Source organism: Austrofundulus limnaeus, unplaced genomic scaffold (genome assembly GCF_001266775.1).
Source record: "Austrofundulus limnaeus strain Quisiro unplaced genomic scaffold, Austrofundulus_limnaeus-1.0 Scaffold64, whole genome shotgun sequence".
In the NCBI taxonomy this organism is placed as follows: domain Eukaryota; kingdom Metazoa; phylum Chordata; class Actinopteri; order Cyprinodontiformes; family Rivulidae; genus Austrofundulus; species Austrofundulus limnaeus.
In genome coordinates this window covers 380,213-388,441 of record NW_013952466.1, presented here as the reverse complement: position 1 = coordinate 388,441, position 8,229 = coordinate 380,213, and the positions used below count along the sequence as shown (strand labels likewise).

General features: G+C 40.3%; 1 protein-coding gene across 3 annotated transcripts in view; it reads right to left on the bottom strand.

Moving 5' to 3' along the window:
• Nucleotides 1–8,229, bottom strand: part of nr6a1a (nuclear receptor subfamily 6, group A, member 1a) — a gene marked incomplete at its 5' end in the record, with an annotated part of 251,571 nt that overhangs the window by 198,249 nt on the left and 45,093 nt on the right.

Sequence of the window (8,229 nt, the reverse complement as noted above, 5' to 3'; positions counted from 1 at the left end):
TTAGAAACTAGCTCTCACGCTAAAGCGAGAGTTCGCTCCTCCCACACTAAGAAAACAGGAGGGGAGGGGTCAGCTGCAGGAGCTCATTACAGGAGCTCATCATGTGTAGCGGAGCACAGAGAGGGAGCGAGACGAAGTAAACAAACAAGCAGGAAAATGAAACTTATCGGCGTCTTTTTTTTACCGACCTCAAAAAAAGTTATCGTGCGATTAATTGATTTATTGACTATCGCGACAGGCCTACTTTTACATATGGTGAATGGCCAATCAGTGCTTCAAATACAAGTAATAGGATTTTAAAACAGATTCTACTTTCAATTGGAAGTCAGTGTAGAGAGCAAAGAATGTGAACATAAGGTGTAATATGTTCATGTTTGCTGGTTCCTTTAGGAATTTGGCAGGGACATTATCATATTTTTCAGAGGGTCCGCTGGTGCCTGTGTATGTCAGCCTCACTTCCTTCAGTGTACCCCAGGGCAGCTGTGGCTACAATTGTAGTTTGCCACCATCAGTGTGTGAATGTGTGTGTGTGCAAGGGGGAATGTCTGTAGTGTGTAGCGCTTTGAGTGTCCTGGATGGATAGAAAGGTGCTATATAAGTACAGTCCATTTACCATTTACCATTATGAATTAGCTGTAGTTTGTGTACAACAGATTTTAGGAGCTATTAAAAAGACCACAACAACAGCCAAGGCTACTTGTTTAAAAGCATAAATTTTCTCTTGTAAGTCAGATTGTTAAATGTTTTTTTAACGAAGCCATCCTCATGTTCTGCCAATATTTTTCTTATTGTACTATTTACAATGGGATTTAATGCTAGTGGCTCTACTACTGCATTACAGAAGTTTTTAACATGTTACTTGCAACAGAGGTGTGGTTCCCAACCTTTTTAAGCACACTTTTGTTGAATTTGTACAAAACAAACAATCTGGACTCAACAAATTTTAAAACACTTCAGGCCGATGTATAAATTATGTTTCATATCAAAACTGTTAGAAAATGTTGGAGGGTAATTTTCCACCTTTTTAGAATGTTTGAATGAGGTTTTCGCAATGCCCGCACCACTTTCCAATGAAGCAGTTCTGGTCTTACTGGATCTGTCTTCTGCTTTTGATACTGTTGATTATAAGATCTTAATCAACAGACTTAGAAATAATATTGGATCATCTGGTTCTGTTCTCGTCATACCTTTCTGATCAAGATTTTACATGTCTCTTTAAACAGTCAGACACTACCAGTCTGACTTATGGTGTACCCCAGGGTTCTGTTTTGGGACCTATTCTGTTTATTCTTTATACAGTATTCTCCCTCTTAGGCAGGTAATTTAGTAATTTATAAATGTGCAATACTGTACTGCTCATTTAAAGAAAGTGAGTTTAATAAATTGTTTAGCTAGCATTAAATAGTGATTAAGCAACAATAAGGTGCCAAAAATAAAAATGTGACTTTTTAAGTTACTTCCTGACAAAATTGTTCCTTTTGCAAAGAAAATCTTTTGTACCAAATTTTATGTTGATACAACTTTTCTAACCACTGCCACATGTGGGGTGAAAATTAGAATGGTTGAGCTCGTTTGTGCATGCCAACATGCTTGCTTAGATATGAAATACAAAGTGAAACTAAACAAAGTGGAAGCATAGTGGCTCAGTTGCTAGAGCAGATGCCTCTCAGCAAGAAGGTCGCGGGATAGAATCTCGGCCCGGGGACACTTCTAGTTTGCATGTTCTCTCCTTGCATGTGTGGGTTTTCTCCAGGTACTTTAGCTTCCTTCCAAAAACAAAATTGGTAACTCTAAATTGTCCCCATCTACATGGCCCTTTGATGGACTTGTGACCAGTGATTGCTGTGGGCACCACGTACCTGAAAGAAAGAAGCTAATGGATGGATGGGCTTACAAGACAAAAATAAAATAAATGTCATTGTTCACATATTTGGTGAGAACAAACAGTCATGAAGAGAGACATTTGGTCATGACTTTTTTCACTTCCAGGAACTGATATCAATGCCACCTAACAACTTGCAGCATGTATTGCCACTGCTGATCACTTGATTGTAATCCTGGACAAGTTCCATTTATTAAAGTCATTAACATCCTAATCATTGGTCACTTACATCCTAATTATTGGTCACTTACATCCCAATCTTTGGTCATTGGCATCCTAATGCTACACAGAACCTGCCATGACTAGAATGATGGGTCATCCTCCCATTCTGATGGGTCCTTGACGAGGTAGTTCATGTTCATGCTGAATGCCTCAAAATGGGACTTGAGACAGATGTAACAAAATCTGCCACAGTTTTGGTAACAATAGCTTCATTTGCTTCTAGGTCCACTGTTGCACATGACAGAGGATTACTGTGACCTTCCTCCTTGAGAACAGCTACGATCATCATGTGTAATGCTGCTGTCAAATATGACAAGTCTGGCCAGTTCTTTACTCAGATCCCAAAGATTTCTCGCTGGTGGCCTTGGCAATGACAGAATCAGAACTCAAAATTTCACTCGCATGGCACAAAAACAGAGGCTGAGCGGCAGTGGTTAATATTTTTCAAATCTTGTGAAATTTCAGCCCATTTATTTTTCCCCAAATGGAACAAAAAACTGAAGAAGCACCTTGTAAAAGTAGAAGTTTGTATTTTGGGACCACACTAAGCAACAATTACTGGCAACAGTAAGCTAAACTGTGCCAGAAAATAAGGTTACTCAAAATAACCAGTTCATTTGTGTTTTAGGTCCTTCTGTTCAGTCCAGTCTCAAAAACTTTGTTGTCATTTTTGATTCTGCAATGTCTTTAAAAACTACACTGAAAACAACTGACTAGAAACTGTCAGCCCCATCTTAGGAGCATCTTTAAATTGAAAGGTTTCTTGTCAAAAGCTGAACTTGAAATGATCAGCCATACTTTTATGTCCCCTTGTTTGGACTACTGCAACAGTTTAGTCACATGTTTAAACAAGAAGGAGCTGGAGCATCTTCAGGTTGTCCAGAACTCGGCAACAGATTGCTAACTCATGTAAACAAATGAGCTCACATCACACCTGTTTTAGAATAATTTTAAAGTTCTGATTTTAAATTTTAAGCCGGGTTCCCACCAAACTTGTTTTGAGCAGCAAAAATGCACCCAACCCCTCAAGTTGGATGCACTGAAACACGTTCAGTGTGAACGCAGCAGAAGACTAGATGTGCGTCTGAAGGGGGAGGTACGTGACGGGTGAAATAAAGATAAAATAAAGAAAATGGCTTTGCTTTATTTACTAAAGAGCAAGCGAATAGCACAGCAGGTAATTAATTCACCAGATAATTTAGAGATGGTTTATTTGGTTAGTTTCACTCTAGGAGCTGTGAGCTGACGGACTTTTTTTTGTCCCAAGCCCAGTTTAACACCAGGGTCAGTTTAACAAACCGCTGACCCACATTGGTGCTGATATCTCCAGTCAAAACACCAACTGCAGACAGTCGATTTCAGCTAAAGAACTCCTGTCCGTCTGTTTTGGGTTCAGGAAACCGTCACGTGGAAAAATTACTCTCTCTGATTGGTTGCTGCTGCGCGTCGAGCAGCAAAAGTTCAAAATTTCGAACTCGAGCAGCAGCTGCTTTGGACGCACTGCATGCATGGGAAACACTCTGCCACATCCTACCACTACCTTGCGCGCTGCTCTAAATTGGCAAAACGTGCTGCGTTGATCCTATATGCGCGTCTACCATAGACTTTGCATGTAAACTGGCTGCTTTGGCTGCTCAAAATGCGTCCAGTGTGTACCCGGCTTTAGAGCCACACGAACACGCTCCCTCTTACATCTCGAACACACCAACTCACAGGATGAGGTCATCAGGTCAGAGGTTGTTGGTGATACCCTGCACCCAATTGAAATCTCGTGGGGATCAGTCGTTCCGCTTCAAATTCTGCACCCCAACTCTGGAATGCACTGTCCCAGTCTATACACAGCCTAGATTCTACGATGCTGATAAAAAAACATCTGAAGATATTCTTTAACGAACAGGCTTTTAGCTAGTTGTTAAGAGTTTTTCAGGGAAGGTCTTGCATAATACTAAGAGACAAAGCAAGACGTTTACTGCATCCATTACAACAGCATGGTTTTGTTGGAGAAGAGCTGTACTGGCCTGCCTGCAGTCCAGACTTTTAACCAAACATTTTCATTTGGTTAGAGGTCTGCAGTCCAGACCTATAAACAAATTGAAATGTTTGATGAATCATGAAATGAAACATCTGGCAAAGATGACCCAGGACTGTTGAACAGCTTGTCTGATGAACCATTTATCTGACCAAAACCATCTTTATGCATATCTGCAAACTCAGAAGGGATTAAAACGGTGACAAACTTAGTGCTTGTGATGGGGGTGGGGGGGGGGGGGTGTTATTGAAAAATGTACATAAAACTATGCATTTTCCACCCATTTGCAGTGCACTGTATAATCGGTAAATCTCTGTTCAGGTTTCTCTAGCTGAGGATAAAACGGCATATCTACATCACAGATCTGGTTCTCTACATCCAGCGTAGCAGGGTCAAACAGACCTCTGTGTGTTTATCCCTGTGGAGTTGGGCTTTGTCATCACACATTGAAGTTATAGGCACTGACACTGGGAACAGTGTGACCCACTTCTCTCTGACCTGGAAACACTCCGCAGGCTGACCTCGAGTCAAACGCCAACACAAGATGCATCAAGTGAGAGATGTAGAGGACTGCAAATAAAATCTAGGCTAATCATAAATTATTTAAAGCTAAAATGAAAAAATGAATAAATAAAAAAGTAGTACAGGGGTCAGCAGCAGATCCTGAAACACACAGCAGCTTTCACACCATATTCAGAGTGCAAAAGGCTGGAAAACCCACAGGAGAATAGAAAAGTTAAGTGAGGAAAAAATGGTGGTATTTTCTTCATTATTAATCCATGTATCTCATCGCCACTTCAGTAACAGAGTGCCCTAAGCCCACAGTGACAATCAAAAATTATCTGACATTAAAGAACAAAAAGGGAGCTCTGCAGTCAAGACAAGTGATTGACTGCTGTGCTGCATTTCACATAGGAAAAATGAAAATAAGTTTTGGATGCAGGCATTTGAAGTTAGCCCAGTTATGTGAGGACAAAGGAAAAGCATGTGCTGGGTTCCAGCCAAGTAGTTCCATATGGGTGTAGAGTTCACTGGGTCCAGGTGGTATGTGGTAGTAAACATCAAAGAGAGGTTCCCCATGGATCTACTGCCCCCCGATGGTCAAAGTCATACAGTGCATGAGGAGGACTCACTAACACAGTTACTGAGAATAAAGACTTTTCTTTGCACATAAAAGCCTTTACCGAAATAAAATCACCCATAGATTCATCTGTTGGTCTTGCGCTCTACACGCACAATGTTTCAAGCCATGTTTTGGCTCCTCAATGTTCGTTGTAGCCATTTACAGATATTAAGCCAACATTTGGTGTGTAAGTACTTGAGACTGATCCTGAGCTCTTACTGACTGCACATGATCTGCATTTGAAACTTTGACAGAAACTACCAGAGACAACTCTGTATGTTTGTAAGTAATGTACCAATGGACAAATTTTGAGGAAATTTTCAGATAATAGACATTAATTGTTACACGCTGTCTGGAGATGTAGAAAAAGAAATGTGATTCTCTTCACATTATGGGAATATGTGGGAAGACAACGACAGCGGGAGGAAGGTCTTGGCTGTGGCCGCAGCCGCTACAATTATTGGATAGCAGGAGTAGCTCATCAACCATATGAGGTAATGTTCACTATGTCAGAACTTATTCAGCAAATATATTTCCATCGCCCTTTTGTGCATTAACTCTTTTTTTGGAAAATCCAGAAACCATCTCTAGCGATCATATAAACTTTTGCGAAATTGAGGAAGTTTTTGCAAATTCGGCTGTTTCCAACCACCTTTTCTAATGTGATGTTTTGAAATGTGCATAAAAAATGTTGCTGGAAACACAGATATTGAGTCATCTTCGTTTGTCTATTCATAACTGTTACATAGCATGCTCAAACCTGCGTTTTATCCTTTCTCTATCACAATGATTGATGAATAAATGAAGGTAATATCAATGATCAATTACAGCTACAAATCAATATGATTTAAAATAACAATAATGAATAAAATAACAATTTACCCTTTCAAATCAGATAATTACCACTGCTGTGGCTTGCAGTAATGTAATCTCACAGTTGTACATAATTAGCTCACATAGTAAAGAACTTTCCTGATCTTCCCTCTGTGGGTGTGTTTGTTCCAATGATGTTTCACTAAATTAAAATGTGAGGATTGAGATGTAAAAATATACCCTTTTATTGTCCAATATGCTCATGTGCTGAAGTTTCTACAGCTAAAACCTTCTAATTATTGTAACCTGTGTTTGTGGACATGTCTACCTACTGACAAAGTGATGGCAGACTTTTTGTTATTCATTTTGCTCCACATCAATGATAAGTGATAAATAGGATTGCCTTAAAAAAACACTCAAATTTTCCCAGTGTAGCTGCTGAATGCTCCTAAATTTTATTCATTTTTCTTCAGTACTGTATAAAGAAGATGTAGGAACTGGTAGCTTTATATCATTTTGGTTAAATTAGACAGAGCAGTTGTAGGTCATAATTTAAAATTTAGAGATATTGCTTGATCAAAAAACTGCAGAACTCTATCAGGATAAAACAATATCCTGTACCAGTGTGCATTTTCCTGCATGTATCAGGTATAGCTGGTCCAGGGTCATAGAAACTCCCACACCCAAATTCACACATGGTCACAGCAGCCCTCAAATCAAACACATGCCAGAGATTTGGGACAATAAGTTCTTTCTGGACTTTGTTCCTTCAGGTTCCAACTTAGAAAACTTTTGTGTGCTGTGACAGTAAGAGTGAGTTTAGAAGATGAAAACATGATGTCAGTGAGACAATGTGAGCAGAGTTCTTAATGTTTTCCAGGAGCTGATTGCACAGATCTGGTATATTTCTTGTCAAAAGCTTTGAGTTTTTCTTTAGGTTAAACCTAAATCAGTAAATTTGTATTGTTTGCTACAAAAAGCCTACTTGGACAGTTGTACAGAGAACTGGGACTGGCCAGTCTATGCCCCCTTAAAAACAAAGTCATTTGCCCAACCCTACTTCAAAAAATAAAAAAATTAAAAACTGGGCAAGTTCATGATTCCACATCTATTTGTTTTTGCTGTAAAGAAAATATTTACAAAAATTTCATTAGCTGAATTTCAGGAAAAAGTAAAACAGTAAACAGTAAAAGCATCAAAGGAAAAAGTCCAATATGAGAAACCTGAGCTTTCTAAAGACACTCAGGCACAGCTCATCTGTGGCCACGACACCACTCTGTTTCAGATTTACAGCCTCATTTATAGCAAATAAACAACACCATCAAAGCTAAGTTTCATGTTCAGAGAAAAACTGAGGCAGAAGCTTGCTGAACAAATATTCATATACATATTTTTTAATATCTAACATGACATGAGAACAACATCTGTAGGCATAGTGTTGAAAACAGCTGTTGCCAACTCAGCTATGTGGCCCCTGACCTGGGTTTTTGGCCACTGAATGGAGGCTTGTGAATTCCCACCCTTGTCAGAACCTTTACAAGCCTGTGGAGCCTTGCCTCAGCCCCCCTTGACCCCATCATCACCCTTGCCCGGTGCATGCACCGAAGCATCCTGGGAGCAGCACAGGGCCCACAGAGAGGGAGAGAGCCACTCTGGCAGCAAGCCCACCTCGTCAAGTTTACAACCCAATCAGGCTCTGCTCATAAATCCCTCTCTTCTGCTGCAACAAACGGACAATGCTGGCATTCAGTGTGTGTGCAGGTTTAATGCTTCCTCTCCAGCTTCCTTCCACTGCCTAGCGACACAACCCCCTTTTCCTCCTCTTTCTTCTTTCTCCTCTTACAGGTTTATAAAGGGACAATGTGAAAGCACATATTGAAGAAGAGCTGCCCACCAACTGGTCAGCACAGAGTCACGACAAGGTCAGCTTTTTCTGAACTGTGCCTGACCTCTGACCCTCCCTACAGTGCCACCTAGTGCTGCTATGGCACCCATAGGAGTCTCAAGTGAACTTCATCTGAACCTGGACCTTAACATTGGACCACCGCTTCACCCCGGCCTCTGAGCCGAGCTTCCTCTGGGATGAAACGCAATACTTTTTATATTTTTGAACTTTATGATTTGTATGCCACTGGTAAAATACACACCACATATATATAT